Below are 21,977 nucleotides of genomic sequence, written 5' to 3' on the forward strand. Positions count from 1 at the left end.
TTGAAGAAGGAGAAACAACTAAATACGTATACAAACAAGAACAAACCGAAACAGTCCTGTCAGGTGCAACAAACACTAAACAAGGAACAACTACCCACAAATCCCATAGAAAAACACCCCTCTTAAATAGGACCTTCAATTAGAAGCAACGAGGAGCAGCTGCTTCCAATTGAAGGTCCACCCAATAAACATCACATAGAAATAGACATACTAGAACTAACATAGAAATAGACTAACAAAGAACATAGCCCAACAAACCCCGAAACACTCTAAACAAACACCCCCTGCCACGTCCTGACCAAACTACAATAACAAATAATCCCTTATACTGGCCAGGACGTGACAAATAAACAGCCACACCTCCACCTTTGGCATTTCTGTCTTTTCTGTAGATGTTATAACCGTGTATTGCTACCACTGTATCATCAAAGGTATTATCTAAGTGAGTTTCAGAGATTGTCAGAATATGAATGTCTTCTATTACTAGAAAATTATTGATTTCATTAACCTTGTTTCTTAAGCTACATATGTTAACGTGGGCTATTTTTTAACACTTTTCTGGGATGCTTGATTGTTTTTCTTGCTTTACTGGGAAGCTTAGCAGAGGTAGACATACTCGGGTTATTTATGTTAGTGCAGGGTGAGCTGCACACAGCGGACTTCCTGCTAGTGCACACCACCTCAGTACTAACAGTATAAATCTGGTCCATAGGCATATGATTACTGCATACAATAGCTGTAGGATCAGCAGAGGCATTCAGGGCAGTAAGAGGGATATAAATTAGGTTACTTACATTATGTCAACTCAGCGACACAATGGTAGGGAATACATGAGCTGGGCTTTGGTCATAGATAAGTCATTGTCTCAACACAGCCTTATAATGCTGTGAAAGGATCCAGTAAACCCAAATGATTTGGGTGGGTCCCATCCTCCTTATAATACGAGCTTTGTTTCCTGAAGGTATCAAAATTGTCAATAAATGTTACACCCACAGAGCTGCAATAGTCTCATAGCCAGTTATGGAGGGCTAAAAGTATCCTGAACCGTTCAATGCCACGATTTAGGCAGGGCAGAGGGACAGATATTATTTGGAATTCGTTGGTGTCAATTAGTGACCCAATCAGTTCTTTAAAATCCATCAGCAGCTGTTCTGAGCTGCTCTTCATAGTGTCATTCGACCACACATGAACCATGACAGTATCAGCCCCCGGTGACTGACGCACAGCCTCAGGAAGCAACCTGGTGATATCTTGAACTTTTGCCTCAGTAAAACACAAGGTCTTTGCCCCAGGTACAGATATATGCCTCACCATCAAACTCCCTATCACAGTAGCCGGAATGATCTGGCCTCTGCCGTGTCTCGAAGCTAATTGCGAGGCCAGAGCCACAGAGCTCACCTAAGAAGAGGGCTGCTGTGACGCCGACTGCGTGCAGACCACAACAGCCAAAGGGACAGCGCTCTGATCAAGAGAGCACGGCCCAACGGATCGGGGCCGTGTTGATCCAGGCTGTGCCCAGGTAGTTAAGTATTCACACCCCTGAGTTAGTTCATGTTAGAATCATATTTGGCAGCGATTACAGTTGTGAGTCTTTCTGAGTAAGTCTTTAAGAGCTTTGCACACCTGGATTATACAATATTTGGCCATTATTCCTTTCAAAATTCTTCAAGCTCTGTCAAATTGGTTGTTGATCATTACTAGACAACTATTTTCAAGTCTTGTGATAGATTTTCAAGTAGATTTAAGTCAAAACTGTAACTCGGCCACTCAGGAACATTCACTGTCTTCTTGGTAAGACACTCCAGTGTAGAGTTGTCTGGTGTTTTAGGTTATTGTCCTACTGAAAGGTGAATTCATCTCCCAGTGTCTGGTGGAAAGCAGACTGAACCAGGTTTTCTTCTAGAATTTTGCCTGTGCTTAGCTCCATTACGTTTCTTTTTTAATCCTGAAAAATTAGAAGCATACCCATAACATGATGCAGCCACCACTATGCTTGAAAATATGGAGAGTGGTACACAGTAATGTGTTGTATTGGATTTTCCCAAAACATAACACTTTGTATTCAGGACAAAAAGTGAATTGCTTTGACACATTTTTTTCAGTATTACTTTAATGCCTTGTTGCAAAAAGGATGCATGTTTTGGAATATTTTTAATTCTGTACAGGCTTCCTTTCACTCTGTCAATTAGGTTAGTATTGTGGAGTAACTACAATGTTGTTGATCCATCCTCAGATTTCTCCTATCACAGCCATTAAACTCTAACTGTTTTAAAGTCACCATTGGCCTCATGGTAAAATCCCTGAGTGGTTTCCTTCCTCTCCGACTTTGAGTTAGGAAGGACGTCTGTATCTTTGTAGTGACTGGTTGTATTTATACACCATCCAACGTGTAATTAATAATTGCACCAAAGGGATATTCAATTACTGCTTTTTTAAATTTTACCCATTTACCAATAGGTGCCCTTCTTTGTGAGGCATTGGAAAACCTCCCTGGTCTTTGTGGTATAATCTGTGTTTGAAATGAACTGCTCGACTGAGGGACCTTACATATATGTGTTGGGTACAGAGATGAGGAAGTCATTCAAAAATCATTTTTAACACTATCATTACACACAGATTCCATGCAATTTATTTTGTTACTTATTAAGCAAATTTTTACTCCTGAACTTATTTAGTCTTGCCACAACAAAGGGGTTGAATACTTACTGACTCAAGACATTTCAGCTTTTCATTTTTTATTAGTTTGTAAAAATGTAGAAAACCTTATTCCACTTTGACATTATGGGGTATTGTGTATTGTGGCAAATCTCAATTGAATCCATTTTAAATTCAGGCTGTAACACAACAAAATGTGCAATAAGTCAAGGGGTGTTAATACTTTCTGAAGGCACTGTAGATACATAGTGAACCGCTACTGTAGATACCTAATGGCGTTACTTAATTATCTATAATATAGTTATATAGTTATACAGTGAACTCAAAAGTGATGGGAGAGATACAAGTTTGTTTTTGTTTAGGTTCCATATGCCAGCACATTGGATTTGAAATTATACAATGACTATGAGATTAAAGTGTTAAAATGCAGACTGTCAGCTTTAATTTTAGGGTATTCTTATCCATATCGGCTTAATAACCACACTTTTGCTCCCCTAAAATGGGAGAACTATGTTCAAAAAGTGTGGTAATTTCTAAGCGGTTCACTCGATATGGATGAAAATGCCCTCAAATGAAAGCCAAATGAAAGCTGCACTTTAACCTGATAGTAATTGTATAGTTTCAAATCCAAAATGCTGGAATACAGAGAAAAAATAACAACAACATTGTCACTGTTACAATACTTTTGGTGTGGACAGCCTTGTTAGTCATAAAATGGTGAACTCATATCATACAATTCACATTCACTTCACACATAATGATGCACTTATTTGTAATTCATTTACAGGTGTTAATCAATTTATTGGTTTAAACACTTGGCAGCGTTGGAAAACTCTGTGCTCTGCATGTCGTGGACACAAAGTTAGCAAATAAAGCCACCATATCATTTGTTGAAACTTTATTTTCTCTCTGCTTGGATGATAATGATGATTATCATCATTAATAATCATTAATTTGGCTGTTGTTTTTATAGTTAGCGCTTCGTTCTACGCTCGGGCACACGTCTGCTTCACAAGTGACCTGTATATTGTGCATTTCCCTACACATATTATCTATTTGTGTAAAGGATATTGTGCCCAGGTACAGTATATATTTATCCTTTTGATGTCTAAGCAGATCTGCTGCGGTGGAGTACCTTTGGGGCAATGCAGCACAGTCTCTTTACCTGTGGGAGGTGGGCTAGAAACCTTACACTTTAAAGCCATATAATATCTGGTCTCAGGTGAGTGTGGAAAAAAACTGATGAACCTGTGTTTTCTGAGTGACTGGGTGTGGGGTGTTGAGTGTTTGAGGGGTCATGGCTAAAGAGACATGAGGGCAGGTGGGTGCTCAGTACAGCTTAGTTTAGCTGTGCAGTAGGCAAGCAGTTTTCTCATCCACTCATCTCATCCTCCTCTCTCCTCTCTCCATTCCTTTCTTTCACTGACCATGCAGGAACAGGCTGAAAGAGAAGAGTAAAATTAGCTATGACAGTGGGATGACTGTCAGAGTGAGGGATGCAGAAAAGGGAAAACAAAAGCAAGACCCATATGTGGATATATTTCAACCAGTAACAACAACACACACTTTTATTTAACCCGGTAAATTGACTGAGAACAACAACCTGGGCAATAGTTACAGGGGAAGGGAGATGAATGCACCAATTGTAAACTGGGGATGATTATGTGGCCATGATGGGAATATAGCCAGGACACCAGGGTTAGCACACCTACAATAAGTGCCATGGGATCTTTAACAACCACAGAGAGTCAGGACACCCAGTTAATGTCCCATCTTAAAGATGACACCCTTTACAGGGTAATGTCCCCAATCACTGCCCCAGGGATGGGGATATTTCGTTTTAGACCAGGGGAAATAGGGCCTCCTACTGGCCCTCCAACAGCTCTTCCAGGAGCATTTGGTCTCTCATCCAGTATCAACCCTGCTTAGCTTCAGAGGCAAGCCAGCAGTGTGATGTGCTGCTGACACACCATACACACATTCCTTGTCACATTTTCCCAACTTTCACACACACACACACACACACACACACACACACACACACACACACACACACACACACACACACACACACACACACACACATTCCCTGTCACATTACACTCTATGATCTCACACATATGCAGACACACGCAATCCCCCCTCTCCTCCCTCTCTCTTCCCCCTTTCCTCCCTCTCCTCCCTCCCTCTCCCCCTCTCCTTTCTCTCCCCCTCTCCTCTCTCTTCCCCCCTTTCCTCCCTCCCTCTCCCCTCTCTTTCCCCCTCTCCTCCCTCCCTCTTCCCCCTCTTCCCCCCTCTTCTCCCTCCCTTTCCCCCCTCTCCTCTTTCTCCCCCTCTCCTCTCTCTTCCCCCTCTCCTCCCTCCCTCTCCCCCCTCTCCTCCCTTGACTACATGCATATAACACACACCTACTCTCCTGCCACACGTCCCAGTATTTGTGCTGCTTTGTGCCATGTGAAGGGGAAGTAAGAACAGAACTTCAAATGGTAAATGTCATGAGCAGATGAAGGCAGAGGGCCTGGTGGGAGCAACCATCCTGTCGTCCTCTCTGACAGCTAGGAGCAGACAGGTGGAGAGGGGGAGACGCACCCTGCAGGCGGAAGAGAGGACGTCTGTCTGTCTGTCTGTCTGTCTGTCTGTCTGTTTGTGTGTCTTTGTCTGAGTGTTTATCTCAGTGCACCAGCAGCATACCACCTTGCATCCCACTGCTGGCTTGCCTCTGAAGCTAAGTAGGGTTGGTCCTGGTCACCTCCCGGATGGGAGACCAGATGGTGCTGGAATAGTTGTTGGAGGGAAAGTAGGAGGCAGTTTTTCCTTTGGTCTAAAAAAAATATGCAATGCCCCAGGGCAATGATTGGGGACATTGACCTGTGCAGGATGCCGTCTTTTGGCTGGGACGTTAAACGGGTGTCCTGACTCTCTGTGCTCACTAAAGATCCCATGGTAAATATCATGAGGAGATGAAGGCAGAGGGCCTGGTGGGAGCAACCACCCTGTCTTCCTCTCAGACAGCTAGGAGCAGACAGGTGGAGAGGGGGAAATGCACCCTGCAGGCAGAAGACAGGACATCGGTCTGATCTGTTGTGTTTGCCAGCCTACCTGTGTATCATATTACCTGTTTATGCCTGACTGTGCTTGCTGTGAATGAGAATATGTTCTCAGCAGTAGACTAATGATTACACTAGATCAGCTAGATGCAGGCAAGAGTGTGCAAGGCGGTATTGAATGTGTCGCTGTCTGTCCATGTGTCACTGTCTGTCCTCTAAACATTTTCTCTCGACCTGTGTGCACCTACGTTGTAATCTTTCATTCATAGGTTAGGTTGTAGCAGCCTCATGATGGGTATAGGGAAAATGTGAGTATCATGTAGTAGCCCAAACCTATCAATGTTACATTGAACTGGGTGAATGGAATATGAATGGCAGTCATCCAATATGCTGTAATAGAACTAAGGCCATGCTCAATAAAAAATAAATTGTCCTCCCTCATCTTAAACGGCACCAACCGCCACTGGTTCTCAGTCAACTTACTTGGTAAAATAAATAAATATGTTGATGTCTGTCTGCCTGTGTATCATATTACCTGTTTATACCTGACTGTCTGTGTCTTGCTTTGTCTGCCCCCTGTAGCTCCTTGTGCTTGCTATTAGGAGAGGTAAAGAGATATACCAGAGCCACACCCTCACAGGAGGAAACTCCTCCCACATCCATCTCACTTGCTGATGCTGTCCTACACACACACACACACACACACACACACACACACACACACACACACACACACACACACACACACACACACACACACACACACACACACACACACAGTCTGGAAGGATTGAGATTAACTAGTGGATAAATCATTTGCATGTGTTTCAGTGATAAGGATGTGCATGGTGTGTGTGTGTCTGTGTGTGTGTAGCTTATGTATGTGTATGTGATTGTGTATGTGTGTGTGTGTGTGTGTGGGTGCGGCTACACCTCATAGTTCCTTGGGGGATAGAAGTGACCTGGGTCATTGGGGAGGAAGGAGGCTTTCCAAGACACCCATGAAGACCTGAGGGACACACTCTCACAAAGGGAGCACCAGCAAACACACCCTCACCCATAGACAGAGAGCCGAGCAGAGTGCACACACACACACACACACACACACACACACACACAGAATCTCTCCCCAGTGGATAAATCAGTCCTTTCATGATCTGTCATCTTGCTGGATTGTGTTTATGTAATGGAGGAGGAATAGCCTCCTACTTTTCTAATGGAAATGCAGGACCAGGGCTCTCTGCCTTCAACAGGAACTGGCTGCTAGTTATTCAATATGAACAGAAAAACAGATACAAAAACATGAAAATGACAAAATGTTGATTATGTTTTTATTATTTTACTGATGATAATGATGATGACGATGTTGATGACGATGGCCAGTTAACGGACAGGCTACTGTAATGATGATGACCTGAAAAATAGTGGTGAACTGTTAGTCAGAGAGAGGAGACGGCCAGAGAAAGAAAGAGCGAGAGTGTACGTGATGAGAGATTTTAAGACAGCCGTGTTATTATTTGAGAGAGAGAGAGAGAGAGAGAGAGAGAGAGAGAGATATGCGATAACAGCGTTTGCCCTGTTCACATTTGACTCAGTTCTTCTCACGAGAGACATGCAGATACAACGACACGCCAGAAACTTCAGACAGTTCCTAAAGACCGAACTCTGAAGGTAAATGAATCCTTCATTTCATACTAGGTACTCACGTATGCCGTGCGCTGAGACGAGGTAAGAATTTTTGCGCGGAATATTATAGCAGCACATGATGATGAAACCGATTTTTTTTTACGTTTGAGATATCGAATGCACGATTTCTTTGTCAGTCTGAATGCATTATATTAGGCACTTGCAAATTATTGACGAAACGCTATTAACGCAACACATGTGATTATCATTAATGGCTTGCTTGAAAAACGTGTATTCGAGATGAATCACATGGTGGTTTTATAGTGAACCTTGTTTGTGCGTAATTGCGGGGCTGAAGAGTCGACTACTCCACTTTATTTTGGGCCATTTCATGAACAATAGCCAACGTCTCTTGAATGGTTTCAGACCTGAAACACCTACATGTAATTTGGCTGAACTAGGTTACGAGTGCACTGAATTTAGACATTGAAGCACATCTGTTAGGGTATTTTAACATATATTTCATCTATTACAATGGCATAACTCCATTAATTGAACAGGGCACGCGCACGTCTCGGGGTCACTTGGGAGAGACGGACCAAAGCAGAATCACATTTCCTATGACTGAACCGAGTCCAAGCAGATGGTGCACGTGCATTTCTATCTGTCACGTTAAAAGATCGGCGGGGTAGCAGGAGACGTATCAAATATAGACACTGTCTGACATCCCTGTGTGTGCGAGGCAAATATTTTACCTGCCGCATGCGCAATATCTGTGAGGATCAGCGCGTCCCTAATGAAGGTGATCGGCTCAGTATCGCTTCATAAAACCGACATAATTGCAGTCATGTATTATTCGTACTAAATCGGTAATGACAAGTGTTTGGCTGCTGAGAGGTGTCGGACTGGTCAGAGAGCACGCTGACAAGACAGTGTTGTGTTTGCGGCTGTGTCTTTGACATGGTAATCCGGCCAGTGTTCAATCAGCAATGTTGAGTGTATGTGCGTCTTTACGCACATACATAGGCTATCCACAATTTGTCTAGATAGATAGATAGATAGATAGATAGATAGATAGATAGATAGATAGATAGATAGATAGATAGATAGATAGATAGATAGATAGATAGATAGATAGATAGATAGATAGATAGATAGATAGATAGATAGATAGATAGATAGATAGATAGATAGATAGATAGATATCACAGGAGGCTGCTAAGGGAGGACAGCTCATACTAATGGCCAGAACAGAGCGAATGGAATGGCATGAAACACATTGGAACCATGTGTTTGATTTATTTGATATCAATCCTCCTTATCACGAGCCCGTCATCCCCAATTAAGGTTCCACCAACCTCTTGTGATATATATATATATATATATATATATATATATTGTGTGTGTGCGCGTGCGAGTGTCCTTTTTGATTTGATTTGATTCTGTGACAAACATTTTCTGAGATTTATGATTGCCCTCTAGCGGTAGGCTATCCACAATTTGTCATGTTTGAATGTCAATGTGTTTTATTTGCTGTGTTTCACGACTATATATGTAGTGTATGTGTACAGTAAAGTGGGCTGTGGTTTTAATAGTATGCTATGTATTTGATGTTGTAAAGCCTTGCCTGCTTTTAACTTATACAGGGGAGAGTCTAATCCTAAATGCTGATTGGTTAAAAGCGCATTCCAGCGGGTGTCTATCCCACAATTTACCACCAGATAAATATATTACATTAAAATGCCTATTTACTCTGTTCCATTTGACTGCGCAATCCACTGTCTCCTGGCAGGGAAGTTATAAACTTGATATCCACTATAAAAAGCATCTAAACATTATCTCACATTTCTTTTAGACAACATTTCGTTTTGAAAATTGCGCAGTCAGATGGAACAGAGTAAATAGGCATTTAATGTAATATATTTATCTGGTTGTAAATTGTGGAATAGACACCCGCTGGAATGCGCTTTCACCAATCAGCATTTAGGATTAGACTCTCCCCTCTGTCTGCCTCCGACATTTGCAACATTGTTTCAATATTCTAATTCGATCTCCAGCTGTCCCATAGTAATGGACATGTAGGGGTCAGGAGTCAGGATGAGAGAGTCTTTCTCAGCCAGTTGAAATCATGAATCATCTGGCATAATTTATTTGGATACATACAAAGAAATGTCAATTGAACAAAAGGTAAAATGAAACGAAGTGCAGCTAGTTTGCAGTCTTTCCAGCTTCAGTTTGAAGTGATTGTGTTAGCTGTGTTGTTGGCTAGCTCCTCTGAACAACAGTGTCCAAACGAGAAAGCACATTTTCTATTCCAGGTGAAATCGTGCCTCATTAGCTCATTGTTATGGATGTATCTAAATAAATGTCACAAGAAAACAGCTTAAACAAATGCAGCTACTGTTGTTATTCCGTCTGCAATGTTTGACGTGACCAGTGGCGATTTTAGCATGTAAATCTTGGTGGGGCCCCCCCAAAAAATGTGGGATGCATGCCAGCAAAGCCACTACACAACACAACACTAAATGATACATTAATTGCACTGTAACAGTGACAAACGGTGCCCACAAACTGTTAGGGCCTACATAAATAAAGCTGTCTCAACAGCAGAGTCCCAACAGCAGTACCATCACCTTACCACTGCTACACCTGGCTATCAGCGGAGGATTGTCTGGCGGAAAAACTGTTCATTCAGCCTCATTTACTGCATTTAAAAAAAACATAGCTGATTTGGCTGACTTGCTTAAACAAATGTGGTTTTTACTGACAATTGAGATGTACAAAATATGGCATTAGGGGACAACAAGCTGATAAGAGGCAATCCGTAACTTTGATTAAGACATTAATGAGGGAGCTAGGACGGACGTAGTCAATAAAACTATTTGTTCAGCACTTTTGAAATGTACAGCGACAGAATTCAGAACATGGGCTGTTCTTACAGTGTTCTCCCTGTACACCGAGTCAGAACTGTTGGATAAATAAAGGAGCATATAAGCAGAAAATTAAAGCTTTTACAATATTCAATGATTACATTCTCAATAACAGGTTATAGGCTACATGTGCACCACCAAGTCAGAACAGTAGGTGAAATTAAGAGGTGAAAATGGATCAAATTATTAGGGTGAGGCTGGGAACTCTGAAAAAAAACAAGGGTGAATCATGATGATGTCAGTGATCTTCAGGTCATAGCTCTAGAAAGAGGCCGAGTTCCAGATTTACAATTCCGTGTTGGATGAAAGTTCAAAACGTATTTTCCAATTCGTAGCCATTTGTCACAAGTATCTTCGTCTTCTGACGATAATGCGAAATCGTCATCGGAAAAGGTAGACCAATACGCAGCAGGTGTGCAGTTGTTCATTTTGAACAGTTAATTAAACCAACACGAATACAAAAACAACAAACAAGAAAACGAACGATAAACTGACAGTCTGCAAAGCATAGGCTCAACACAGAACAATCACCCACAAATCACACACACAAACACACCCTAATATATGGGACTCTCAATCAAAGGCAGATAGACAACACCTGCCTTCAACTGAGAGTCCCAACCCCAATTAACCAAACATAGAAACACACACACTAGACTATCAACCAAAAACCCGGAAATACTAAATCAAACACCCTTTACACAAACACACCACCCCGAACCACATAAAACAAATACCCTCTGCCACGTCCTGACCAAACTACCAAAACAATTAACCTTATACCGGCCAGGACGTGACACCATTTTTCCCGAGTTCCCAGTTGTCTTGAACTCACTAAAGTCAGATTTTGCAGTTCCGAGTTAACAGTTATTTTGAGTGCGGCACAAATCATGCTTCATTGACAACATGGCCAATGTTGAATGTTTATAATTTTCAATTAGGAAAAGAGACCCTTAATCGTAGACTTGGAACCACACAGCCACTCCACTGAATAGCAGGCTAATAATTGCTTTGCAACGCTTGCAGTTAGCCACTGATTCCTTCCAAACCACTCATTGATGAATTTGCGATTTCCAACTTGTGTAATGTTTGTGTCCAATGGCCAATGAGCACCGATAAGTTTTATCTATAATTTCTCTTCATTATTTCTCTTCATATGACAAGGATTAAAAAGGATTTGCCAATAGATTGTCGACTTGATTCTTGATGACTGCTAGCTAAGATTTTGAAAGTATGATGTTGACATGATCAGTCCAATGAAAGCTATTGTAGATGTAATGTGATTTGACGTCATTGTATCTGTGGACAATGACCTTGAGCCTTCTTTGATGGGCACTTCTAATGTAACTCTATGGCAGCACCCAAAGGGCTTGAATTTTCTAGCTCTACCCTTAGACTTGGCGGTGACGTAGTGTCCCCATGAGTGACAGAACACTTAGGCAATTACGACGCAACACTCCGTATTTTCTGCTGGCTTGCCCCTCCACCACAGAAAGCACTGAGCTAGACTGAAACATCTGCATTTTGGAGCTGCCTTACTCAAGAAAACAAAAAAGAGACCATGTTTGTATGCGGCTTTATTAACTCAATGAGATATATATATATATATATATATATATATATATATATATATATATATATATATATATATATTTATATTGTTTTCAAACTGATATGTGATACAAATTAATGTCAAAATAACATGCAAATTCTTTTTTGCTGAAAATGTGGTGCTCAAAACAGGTGTGGCAGGTCACCACTGGACGTGACTGTAAGTTAGCCGTAGTTGGCTAGCTAGCAAGCAAGGGATAAGAACGTTGCCAGCAAGTATGGCAATGGAACATTTAGGACGAAGGACTGGGTCGCGTACGTAGATGCAGAACAAAAAGACTGAACGACTGACTCTTGCAACTGAACCAATAGAACTAAAGGCTTGGGTAGCATCCCTAGATTTGTTTCGGAACTATAACTTGTGGAAGGATGAAATAATATCAATAAATTCATAAAAATAAAGTTTTTAATGAAAATATGTCAATCATTATTTTATTATGTTGGTACCCTGTTTTATAAAAGTGATAATGCCCTCGAAGCTGGTGTTTGGAGGATATATTGGCACGGTTTGCCGGCACTCGACATTGTCTCGGGCCTAACACCTGTGTCAATATATCCTTCAAACACTGGCTTCTTGGGCATTATCACTTAAATAAGCCTCTGTAGATGGCATAATTCTAATTCCATCAAAACTACATCAAAACTACCCCCCTCTCTTTCTCTCTCTCGCTCGCTCGCTCGCACACACACACACACACACACACACACACACACACACACACACACACACACACACACACACACACACACACACACACACACACACACACACACACACACACACACACACATGTTCACTTGTGTGTCACTGTGGCATTAACAAATACTTTATGTGGGTCATAGTGCATCTTTATGGCCCCATATAATCACTTTAATCACAGCAGTATGAAGCACACCATGTATTCTACTGATGTATCAGTGTGCTGTATATGGAACACACAGGAAGGCGATTTTAGAATATGTGCTTGTGATTTAATACCTGTAGATAAAGCATATATGTTTGCGTGACTATGCCTGTGTGGATTTGTTTTGTTTACGTGTATTTCTGTGTTTAGCTGTGTGCACAGTTTTTCCTGTGCTTACGCATTCAGTTTCGACCCGAGCTTTGCCCTAGCAACGAAAGATCTTGTGGGAATACCTCAAGGGACATCAGACATCAGACAAATGCTCTCTGCTAATTTGGTTAAAACAAAGCACAACAATCTTTGTCAGCATTAAGCTCGTAATTGTTTACACCAACAAGCTCTTGTGTGTACCCTGAGTGAGACACGTAAGAGGGAGAGAGAGAGGGGGAGCGAGAGAGAGAGAGAGAGAGAGAGAGAGAGAGAGAGAGAGAGAGAGAGAGAGGGGGAGCGAGAGAGAGAGAGCAAGAGAGAGAGAGGGGGAGGAAGAGAGAAAGAAGGAGAGAGGAAGGGTAGCCATGTGTGGATAGACATGACACATTGACTAAGTGACTTATGTCAGGTATAAAGCGGCTAGGAGAGGGGAGGCTGAAAGAGAGGTGCTGCTGTTGTGACAGCGAGCACTCACCACCTCCCATTACCGGACATTACTGTTTATTACAACAGACAGTGGAGGGAGGAGACAGATGAAGGGAGAAAGATGGATGGACACCAAGATTGAGATAGAAGGGCCAAGGTGAGAGTGAGGGAACGAGACATAGAGAGAGGAAGTGTTCGAGAGCGGTGAGGTCATGCAGATCCAGCCCTGCGAATCGGAAACCTCCTTGCTGTGATTCCAGAGCGTTGCTCCTATAATAACATTACAGCCATTATCTCAAGTGGAGCTAAAGTGTTTTGCTGTCCACATAAATTAAAAAGTATTTTCTTTCTTAGAGAGCCGCATCGTTAGTGGCAGTCACTCATAGACAATGGAGGGAGATTCTCGAATCATGCATCTTCTCCTCAGGCTACTCTCTGTAGACGTTTAACAGAGGGTATAAGACACAGCACCCCAAGGCTCTTATTCAACAAAATGTCTGTTAAAGACTTGGAGCTGAGCTGGGACTGCACTGTTAACGGGGGAGGGCTAATCAATTTATTGTATTCCCTTAGTTATACCAAACCAAATAGTATTGAAGACCTACAGTCTACCACCCTGGGGTTTGTAGTGCAGAGAGGGAAAGGGAAGTGACTGCTGTTATAGACATCTACTAATTCATTAGCAATCAATTCAGCAAAACAAACTAGACGCCTAGCCCCTCTGTTGGAATAGCCCCTCTGTTGGAATAGCCCCTTTGTTGGAATAGCCCCTCTGTTGAACACTCACAGTGTTCCCTGAAGTCATCTCAGAGAGAGATTATTTAATGCTCATATTCCCACTCCAATTGTTGTGGGGGAAATGGGGCTTCTGAGTCTCATGTTGCCAGGGATACCCAGACTCACTCACTCACTCACTCACTCACTCACTCACTCACTCACTCACTCACTCACTCACTCACTCACTCACTCACTCACTCACTCACTCACTCACTCACTCACTCACTCACTCACTCACTCACTCACTCACTCACTCACTCACTCACTCACTCACTCACTCACTCACTCACTCACTCATTCACTCACTCACTCACTCACACCTTTGACTCTTCTGCAGTCACAGATATGTTTAAACCTGACAGACAGAGATCGTTCCCAATGTCTCTACATTTAGAAGTGACGGTTCAAGACATGCATTATAACACTCTGCTGTGACTCTCCTCCCAGTCAAGCCTGTGAAGCAGAAACACATAGTCATTCCCTGGGGTCCCCTTTTATAGAAATGGATGTGGAGGAGCCTGTTCTCCTCAGGGTTGGATGCTGCTGCTGCTGCTGCTGGAGCTTGTCATGGTCTGATTGTACACAGGCGACTCTGGCTGTTCTGCCTTCTCCTGAACACAGTGTGGGAGGGTGCAGCTGGCCCACTGTGCCAAGCCCAGGGAGGAGGTCTCTTTTGTGGCTGGAGCATGTAACGTTAGAGTTGTGGGGCTGGAGTGTGGCAGGCACGCGGGGCACCCAGCCCCTTCCTGCTTTCTGAGATGGACGTGAACCAGCTGTCTCGCTTGCCGCTCGGATTATGGAGGATTTCCTCATGAAAATGTACAGTGGTCCGCTCTGCTGGAGATGTCATTGTATAGGGAGAGAGGGAGCGTACCTCGCAGTGGGGGTTCACCCAGAAGTGTGTGTGTGATGGAAGTGTGCAAAGGTGGAACCAAGTCACTATTATTTGAGTCACAAGGTCCACGTCTCAAGTCGAGTCCTGAGTAGAATGGGTCAAATGACATTTACTCCTCAGCCACCTGTTGCTCTCTCTACAACCACTGGGATTATTATTTGACCCTGCTGGTCACCTATGAACGTTTGAACATCTTGAAGAACAATCTGGCCTTAATGGCCATGTACTCTTTTAATCTCCACCCGGCACGAAGAGGACTGGCCACCCATCAGAGCCTGGTTCCTCTCTAGGTTTCTTCCTAGGTTCCTGCCTTTCTAGGGAGTTTTTCCTAGCCACCGTGCTTCTACATCTGCATTGTTTGCTGTCTGGGGTTTTAGGCTGGGTTTCTGTATAGCACTTTGTGAAATCTGCTGGTGTAAAAAGGCTTTATAAATACATTTGATTGAAAATACATTTGAATGGGTCGAGTATCGAGTCACGTCAAGTCACAAGTTTTTTATTAAAGTCAAGTATAAAACAAATCTATACATCTTGTTCAGCTACAAATCTTTGTCTATTTATTAATGCTACCAGACAGCCCTTTTCATTATTTTGTCTACAACATATTTTGATTATGTAATAATACATTTTAACAACTAATTTCAAATGCAAGTTTCATAAGTAAATGATTGACAATCAATTTTGACCGACCAAAAGACCAGTAGGCCTATGCTAGTAATTATTGCTTGATGCCCCATTGCTGGTGAGCTTGCAAAGTAAACAGTTCATATTTTTGATCACCAAACAATCTTTGGAGCTGCATAGTTATTTACGGTAATCCTCTCTTCCTATAAGTTAACATTTGCGCTAAAAACAAAGTAGTTTATCGCTGGCCCAGATTCACACACCGAGGCAAAAAAGGTTGATAAAAGCGATAGTCTGTGAATCTGTGAGTGACAGTATGCTGTTCGAGATTGCGCAGATTGAAAATGTGCCAGCCTGAATGGCATGATGCGCTGTTCCACTTTGTCAAATGAGGGTTTGTAAGGTAATGAAAAGTCATGGAAATTAGTTTCATAATTGTTTTTCCTGAAAGCACACTTTTAAATATGATCAATCAATTAAAAATCTGCGTATCAGCCGTTATCGGAATGACCCTTCAGTGCATGTCCGTGGTGCTGCGTGACATTTCAGCAGCAGGTAGAAAATAGTGACAGACTAACTAGATCACCAATTCAAAACATAACTTGTAGCAGTTATCTCACTACTTAACTATAGCTAACTAAGCATTCAGTTAGTTGTTGCCTTTCCACCAGCACTGTAGAGCCTAAATAAATCTGCACCGTTGGAAAACTGGTATTCCCCTGTATTAACCTCTTATAGTAAACAGTAGCCATGTAATTGCGACAACATAAAAAATATTCTAAGAACAGCCTAATTGACAAATAACTTGCTGTGCATAGATCTCCCCTGAAACATTAATATTTAAGCCTTATATATAAACATGTCTAGTTAGATACCTTGTTTTGAAGTAGCCTACCTTATCCATTTGATCCCTGATTTATTGAATATGGGAATCATTTTATAAAGACAAAAGTATTTAGATGTATTGTTGAAAAAGCCAAGCCTGGACACCCAGGAGCTCTCCAGATTGAGGGTTGACCACATGTTGACAACATGTGATTAACAGTGCAGTTCTATGTGGGGGCTAAGTGCCATGTTCAAAGGCAAAATGGCAGGAAATGGTAGGTCTACATGGGATCAGACACAGCAGCTATCCAGTGTCAATAATGCTTACTTTTTCATGTAGGCTATAATAATAGTCAGGAAAATGTGGTTACAAGTCATGGAAAATGTGTATAAATCGTTAACAGTAAATAGTCAGAGGTGTCTATAGCATAATGCCATTTGTGGATTTCGGTGAAGATAGTCTAATGGACCGACTTGGAAAAAGACAGCTCCTGCACCTCTTCCATCCCAAGTCAAGCACTGATTATAACCCACCCAAACTAGGCCTATCTGAAATATGAAATTCATCAATGAAATCACCAGGTAGCCTATTGTTGTGACAAAGATGCGTCCATAGCAGATTGCTAAACTGTATTTGATATGTATGATATTAATGTAGGTAGGCTGCTCTGTTTTTGCCAGGCTAAATCGGAGAAAATGAAACAAGCACTTTCTGGTCACTAATTTGGATATGTGCGCCCGCCTTTGGTCATTGGTCAACAGTCAAGACATGCAACTTTCAGCACAACAGTTTTCCGCTGCGCAAACATAATTGCAAAAGGGTTTTCTAATGATCAATTAGCCTTTTAAAAGGATAAACTTGGATTAGCTAACAAAACGTGCCATTGGAACACAGGAGTGATGGTTGCTGATAATGGGCCTCTGTACGCCTATGTAGATATTCCATAAAAAAATCTGCTGTTTCCAGCTACAACAGTAATTTACAACATTAACAATGTCTACAATGTATTTCTGATCAATTTGATGTTATTTGAATGGACAGAAAATGTGCTTTTCTTTAAAAAAACAAGGATATTTCTAAGTGACCCCAAACTTTTGAACGGTAGTGTATGTTAATGACCATATCAAATAAGCAAAGGTATAAATATAAAATACAAATGGTAGGTTATATGTAGCTGGTATAAAACAAAATCCCTTTCAGTTTCACACTCGTGACCCCCTAAAACTTTCTCACTGCGCTAGCTCACCCAACCTGTGTTGATTGACAGTTTGCTGGTCCAATCAGATGCCTGAGTGTGTGTTTCACTAGCTAACAATTTTTTTGGCAAGTGTAATACTGTCTCTGGCTGCTCATGCCTGCTACGTTACTGCCAAGATCCTTTTAACACGTACATTCGGATAGCCAAGTTTGCTTCGCCCTCATGTTGGTGCTAGCAAGCAGGCTAGGTAGTGCTAGATATTAACAGCCAATCCATTAGGGTCTGGAAACTATAGGGATTGTCGACTGATCAATAGGAACGCGATGTCACCGAGTATTTGCATAAAGTTCAACTTTCCCCAACTTTGGCCCTGCCCTGTTCACGCTCCCTTGCCCATGCTTGCGTAGCCCAAGGGTCATCCAACCACTTCGTTTCATCGCCCCCAACATTGCTAGGTGGATTTCAGGTGTTAGATTACTTTAGGTTGGGTTACTGGCTAGCAGGCTGGCTGCTTGGAGAGTAATCCATGGAGACTCTGTGCAATAAATTGAGTGACAAAACATTACAAAACCTGGCCGGATAATTTCAAATTGTGAGTCTCAAGTCAAAGTCGAGTCTTGAGGCTCCAAGGCCAAGTCAAGTCTCAAGTTCTTTTATTTTCTATCAAGTCGAGTCTCAAGTCATCAAATCTGTAACTCGAGTCAGACTCGAGTCCAAGTTATGCAACTCGAGTCCACACCTCTGGAAGTATGTGAGTGTGTGTATTTGTATTGGGCAGGAGTGTGCCGGTGTGTGTGGCCATTAGAGAGCGAACCAGGTCTGTAAGCCCAACCCCTAACATGGGAGTCCAGAAGGAGTTGGGGGAAATCCTATGTCAATTTGACTATTCCACAAAGATAATTGGCTTATTCCAGTGTTAAATTGCTCAGTCCTACAGGACATTGAGTGGGCTTGGTTCAGACACTGTGTCTGCTCTTCTGCTCCGTCTGGGACTTAGACGGGTATTACACACTGAATTACTAATGATGAACCGATAGCTGCAGTGCACTCAGCAGAGCAGAGCCCTAGCCCATAAAGTGTCGGTCACACACACAGAGACCGGAAGGTTCGCTTACACAGAGATTTATTATAATGTAGACTAACTAACTATCACTCAATAAATAAGAACCAACCAAATGCCCGTCAGACTTCTCTCTCAGAACTTCCTTGTTTAGACCTCCGAGCAGCAAACCTCAAGCTTGTAAAATTTATCAGACCCTCCAAATTTCTGATTTACAACTCACAGCCCTAAATGATGGTTTCCAAACCCATTCAGGTTAGCATGGAAATGTCTCTCTCTCTCTCTCTCTGGCAACAGCATACCTAAACCATTACCCTGACATCAAACACCAGCCGGCTTCACAGTGCCACTTTTAAGATTTTTCTCATCAGTCCAGCGCCTGAAGGAGATCAGATAAGTGAGTGTGTCTGTATGTGTTTTCATGCTTATTTTAACCTCTTAAATGCCTTAAGTAACCCTTAATAACATTTAAGTAATTTAGCAGATACTCTTATCCAGAGTGACTAAATGCCTTGCTCAAGGGAACATCGTCAAATTTTTCCACTAATTGGCTCGGGGATTCAAACCATTGACCTTTTGGTCAATGGCCCAACGCTCTTAAAAACCGCTAGGCTACCTGCCTCTCCTAGTCTTGGCCCAAGGCAGCTGTTTAGAAGCTAACACAGCTGATCCTGAGTCGCGGCTTTCAGTGGAAATGCTAAAACCAGAAAATGAGAGCCCAGGAGACGGGTGAATTGTCAGCAGATGGAAAAATTTGACAGGCTGCAGCATAATTCTGGGGAAGTGACCGAGAACTGTCTTGTTAGAGTGCATGCATCGGTAAAATGGATGAAAGCAAGAAATCCCAAAACGTGGGAGAGAAAAAAGCCTGGTAATGGAACCAAAGGGAACAAAATGAATGAACCAGTATAATTCCTGTTTAAAACTAGTGTTGTTCTTTCATGCTGTGCAGTGAATTGGCTGAAAACATCCTTAGAGGTAGTGCATTTTAAGATTATATAAAATGGCTGGACTGAGATGGTGAGCTTTAGGATTTATTAGTGCTACTAGACAGTATACAAATACTGTGTGTTTATTCATGGATAGATTTGATTACTACAGTAAAGTATATTATGATGTATGGCATTGTACTGTATGATAAAGTACACCATGTTTTATAGTACAGTGAGCCTGCCTCCATTTGTTTGTATTTGACAGCATTGTGTTCTTTAATGTGAGTGTCTCTGTAAACACAAGTGTGTAGAATGAGAGTTTAACAGTGAGCCAGCAAGAGAGAGTGTGTGTATGCGAGGTTCATCAGTAGCATAATTCATGTAGTGCGGTTGAGTTGTCATGCGCTGGATCTACTTGAAGAATTCTGTTGATGAATGGCCAATTAGAAGCAGCCTCCTCATCCTTGGTGTTTGACTGATCTCTTTCTAATGGCACTCCTGTTTCTTTGATAAAAACACACAATGAATCATCAATACCCTGGTCCAAGGAGCGCTGAGCTTGTGTGTGTGTGTGTGTGTGTGTGTGTGTGTGTGTGTGTGTGTGTGTGTGTGTGTGTGTGTGTGTGTGTGTGTGTGTGTGTGTGCGTGCGTGCGTGCGTGCGTGGGCGTGGGCGTGTGGGTGTGGGTGGGTGTGTGTGGGTGTGTGTGTGTGTGTGTGTGTGGGTATAGTGCTCGGTCCCTTTTCCAGCTTCGATGCACATGACTGCTTTTGTAATGCTTTATATAACCGTGGCTTCTAATTCACATGTTTATATCTGTACCTTAATCCACTCAATGCATCCCATACGATTTCAACATGTTTGGAATACGTGTGAGTGAATGTGTGTGTTTGTTTCTATTTGTTTGTTTGTGTGTGTATGGCTGTTCACTAAGGACATAGCCCACAGTAGGTCTTTGAATGTGTGTGTGCATGTTTGTGTTTTGGTTTTAATGTGACGGCTCAGCTGTTATCACTGACGAGTAAACGTTTCAGTGACAAGAACTGAAAAATGTAGTTGTTTTCTTTCCTTTTTAAAATCCTATCTCATCATCATCTCTCATTTCTTTGTTTTATTTTTATTAAAGCGTGTTGGCTTGCACTTCAATTAGCGAGAAAAGCGTCTCTTCCAAAAGCACGTTCGAATCATGTTGCTGTGTTTGTGATGCTTTAATCAGAAACTCTCATTTTATACATAATTAATGATACAGCTCAAAAATATACAAATATAAAAACACCCTAAATGTTCAAAGAAACAGAAATGTGTTTTGCTTTCTTCCATATTTCCTGTTTCATGGGAGACGGCTGATGTGTTCACTGATTCTTAGAGGGGAAAATAAAAGACGGCTTTGAACTGAAATGGTGGAACCAACATGGCATTAAATAACCAACACAAGCTGGTGCCACCTTGAACTAAACCGCCCACCAGGAGACATGGACCTCCTGATGTGCATTCCTTAGTGAGTCCATGTGTCTCTCTCTCATGTGTCATGTGCTTAATGCCAGATAGCTACTGTCTCTAACTAAATGGAACATTTGGAATTAGATGTTTAGTGCTTTCAAATGCCAATGGAATACCTGCTGTTTTATTGAATGGATGGTTGATGGCATTTTTAGAATTCCACAGTAACAGCCATAGAGCTTATGTAAGGGAAGTGATTCGTTAAACTATACGCCCGCGTGATGAGTAACCTTTCTTGAGAACTGGTACTCCCGGGTTACTGTGCTCTTGAGATGCTCCGAACGACCTGGTTTGGATTCTTGGTCTACTGTATAAATAAATACAGAGGGGGCTGCAGTATGATGTGGGTTTTGACTTCATTATGATGACCTTGAGGTTAGAGCTGACCAGTTAGGACCTCAAACCTGTCAGGAGTATTGTGTTGGAAGTACCGCATCTTTCTGGGGCACTTGGCAAATCTGCCCAACGTTTCTGAATTTGTGTGTGTATATGGAAGTGTTTATGTCTGAGTGTGTGTTTGTTGGTGTATGTGTGTGTGTGACTGTGTGTGTCTCAGTATTAGGGGCTTGCTGACGTGGTTATCTTACCAGCCCACTAGAACAGTCAGCATCTTTTCTCAAATAAAGTTTCTTGACTGTGACACTGCCGGATTTAAACTGTGTGGAACATTAGTGTACCGGTCCATGCGGTTAAAATACAGGTCGGTTGTTGAATTCGGGCCAAATGGCCTATATGAGACTTTCCCCCCACTCACTGCAGGCTAATTATCTCCGTCACACTTTACACAATGACTAATTTATTACGCCATCATGATGA

The 21,977-nt window shown here is 42.1% G+C and overlaps 1 protein-coding gene across 1 annotated transcript in view; it reads left to right on the plus strand.

Annotated features, from left to right (window-relative positions):
* Nucleotides 1-7,122: 7,122 nt before the first annotated feature.
* LOC106569478 (uncharacterized) overlaps nucleotides 7,123-21,977 on the plus strand; it is a 199,875-nt gene continuing 185,020 nt past the window's right edge. The window contains exon 1 of the mRNA XM_014140868.2: nucleotides 7,123-7,373. The gene's annotated coding sequence lies outside the window, so the exon portion shown is untranslated. The remainder of the gene's footprint in view (nucleotides 7,374-21,977) is intronic.

Source organism: Salmo salar, chromosome ssa14 (assembly GCF_905237065.1).
Source record: "Salmo salar chromosome ssa14, Ssal_v3.1, whole genome shotgun sequence".
Classification (NCBI taxonomy): domain Eukaryota; kingdom Metazoa; phylum Chordata; class Actinopteri; order Salmoniformes; family Salmonidae; genus Salmo; species Salmo salar.